The following is a 3373-nucleotide window of genomic DNA, read 5'->3' as shown; positions in this document are numbered from 1 at the left end:
CATAAAATGGCGGCTACTTCTAGCGTTTGCAGTTTGCACATGTATGTAGCTCTCGTGTTCCATTTTGCATATTTTTGGTTTTGAAATCGAAGTGTAAGTGCGTCGAGTCGAGCCTTGTGCTCCTCCGCCTTGCTGTTGCGAATTCACTCCAAAAATTTCCTTATTCTGTGTATTTCTACTTTTTGTGATAGAGACACTTTTGTTTGTGGAATTTATAAACTTTGGTGTAATGCCGAGACGTTGTGCTTTCGGTTGTGCGCTCCGTGGAAAGTAAATTATTCTCTTAAATCTTAATAGTATAGTTTATTGTCTAATCTTGTGATAAAGTATCATATAAGGTTTGTTCTACTCTCAGGTTCTACTACCGGTCCGTAGATTGAATTTGCAATCATGGTTAAAACTATTATAAACATACCGGTTTTCTGTATCTAACCCCAAAGATTAAACTCCAATCCCTCAAATCATCTTATGTCAGACTTCAGACTCCCCCTGACTTATATGGTTTAATAATAATTGACAGCTGTGCTGGCTTCTGACACCATTTTTATTAAGAGAAAAGTCAATATATGAGTCCAAAATTTAATACTAGCCCAATGGTCATAACACTAGGTTATCACAATTTGTCTGATGGCTTTAATAGTCACTCAATTTATTTAATAATGTTATTTATTATTTTCAGAGATTCCAATGCATAGTTTCCCAGATGCTGTCAAATTCCTGAGCAGTTTAAAACTTGGGTCAGTCTTGTTTTTGGAAACCCTTAAACATCTGATCTTGAATGTTATAAGAAGAAGAGAATTTGTGATATACACTTTTCTGACAGACACAGAAATCATAATCAATGGCTAAGCACATTGGCAGTTCCGATGCTTCATCTGCTTGGTAAGTCTATTCGATTCTATCCCTAACTCTGTCAGATTTAGTCACACCACTAAGAATCTTTGTTGAGTTGATGGTTTTTTTGAAGGTATATTGTATCATTCTGGAAACACCTGATTTTCTTACACAGTTGTGATTACAAAATTCAATGGTTGCATTTCTAGCTGAAACATTCACATTAATTTTCAGGACAACTACAGAGTCAAGTAATTTTAGGACAAGCTTCATCCACACAACATTTACTGCCTACAATAATACAGCAAGACTGTTCAGGTAAATAATTTATAAAACTTATTTACAATGTCATAAAGGTTACTATAACATAAGTGACATTCTTAATGATACCACAGAAATGGCATGGAGCGGCCACCCTCAGGGTATTAAATAATAAATTTTATTGTATGATTTAACATTGTCACCATATTTTTATGTAAAAAAAAGAAGCTCGCTGAGTATCTTATGCCCTTACTTCTCAGGACGGAGGTATACTTTTTCCAATAGGTAGTACTGACTTTCTGTAAGTGATATTATATCCTATTTCAAATAAAATATTCAGGAAGAATATAAAGTCAAACTCAGTCAAAGGGCATTGAAAATTTGATTTTGTTCTGCTTTTAATCCCATGTCTTTTATGTATCTTCTTAAAATTATTGATATTTATGGACATACATATACAAAATTTTGTTGTAATAGTAAAATCTTGGGCCCATAAAATGTTATTGATTGAAAATCCTATTTGATCTTGATCTTTATGTCATGCTTTCATATAATATAGTCTTCATAATTTCATTTCAGTTACATAAGATTTTACAAATCACAATAAAAGTTCTCCGGTTCTCTGTGGCATACAAATAATAAATAATCATTAATCTATTATTATATTTATTATTTACAGAGCCATATGTGAGCAACTTTATTTTAGAAAAAGCATCAACTTCAACAACATTCCAACCTGTGGCTGCAGGTAAAATTCACATATTTTTTTTAATTTGTTTGCTATTATCAAATATAATAAATGTATAAATTAATGATTATATTTTGTTTCGCACACATACCAAAATATTACATAATATGGTATATTTCTATCTATTATACACAACTAAACCATAAATAAAAACAAAATTTTATAATTTTAAATTTTGTGAGTAGTGTCGGTATGTCTTTTTTTCTATAATGGTTTTGTTTGACAGCTTATTTCAACTTGTGATTTAATTTGAGCTCTAGACTCTGAAGAAATGCTGCCCTGGTTCTACATTTTCTGAGTGCTACTTCATTATGATTTGATTTTTGGTTTTATTTTTATTTTTCTCCATTATCGTCTGATTGAAATTGACAATTGAAATGATTTGAATAGTATAGTTAAAATTCACTCTGACAAAGTGGGCAACAAACTACATAAGTATTATTTCCAATTTCAGATGCATCTCAAGTTGCTTGATGCTGGAACATAATTATAGTTTTATTAGCAAGCCTGAAAGAACATCAGGAAGGAAAAGGTATTAATATTATTATACTAATATTACAAATGGGAAAGATTCTGATTTCTTTTGAAAATTTTAATGTTTTAAATTATTTTAATTTTATACTTTTTTATCCAAAAAGTGCTGAATAAATTTGTATGAAATTTGACATAGTTTATGATCTTTTGTCTAGGTGGGCAAGGTAGTTCCCTCATAGTCCCGGAGCTGGGGACAAAAATCAGCAAGATTCTTGTAATGGCCCATCATTTATTTTGTAGTATGTGAGTCAGCAAAGTTAGGGAGTAGCACACCTGACAATGGCGGGCTTTGATGTAATATTACAACACTCATAAGAAATTAAACATGATAAGAAATTCGAAAGGTCTTTATTTAACAAACATTAACCATAAATGTGACAGTAATTTTATAACATAAAGACTATTGAGCCAAATATCTTTTTTGATTAAGGCTGCATTGGTACCTGATAGGATTGAGAACAGTTAATGTCCGTGTGGGAATGAAATTTTGAATATATTTTTATTCATTACTAGCTGACCCGACAGGCGTCGTGCTGTACATATTAAATTCTTCTTATCAAAACCTTTACTGGACTTCCACAAAAAATTCAAGACCGAAATTAGCCAAATCGATCCAGCCATTCTCAAGTTTTAGCAAGACTAACGAACAGCAATTCATTTTTATATATATAGACTTTAAGACTGAATCCCTTTTCATATTGTCCATTTATTTAATACCATATAATACATATATTATACTATACAATTTGTAAATTAAACATTCTTTCACAGATCTAATGGCTCCACAGCGCACAAAGATCAAGCATCTTCAAGCAGAAATATCGCGCTTGCGAAAAAAAGGACAATCTTTCAAAGCAAGGTTAAAAGGTGGTGCAGATCGATCAATCGAATTTTGTCAGGAAAATTAACATATGTGGGTGAAGGCGAAACAAAAACAGCTGCCCAACAATATTATGATTAACATAAACATTATAAAAATAAAAAATAATATGCAAA

At 31.4% G+C, this 3373-nt stretch overlaps 1 long non-coding RNA gene across 2 annotated transcripts; it reads left to right on the top strand.

Annotated features, from left to right (window-relative positions):
* LOC126975795 (uncharacterized) lies at positions 1–3373 on the top strand. 2 transcript variants are annotated; one of them, XR_007731793.1, is made up of 6 exons: positions 1–41; positions 680–882; positions 1069–1152; positions 1775–1843; positions 2298–2375; positions 3149–3373. It is a non-coding gene; the product is annotated as an uncharacterized LOC126975795 (long non-coding RNA). The 2 variants fall into 2 exon arrangements; XR_007731792.1 differs by lacking the exon at positions 1–41 and having other exon boundaries at positions 360–882.

Source organism: Leptidea sinapis, chromosome 37 (genome assembly GCF_905404315.1).
Source record: "Leptidea sinapis chromosome 37, ilLepSina1.1, whole genome shotgun sequence".
Classification (NCBI taxonomy): Eukaryota; Metazoa; Arthropoda; class Insecta; order Lepidoptera; family Pieridae; genus Leptidea; species Leptidea sinapis.
Note: the sequence above shows the minus strand (reverse complement) of the source record. Positions and strands in the feature narration are given on the sequence as shown.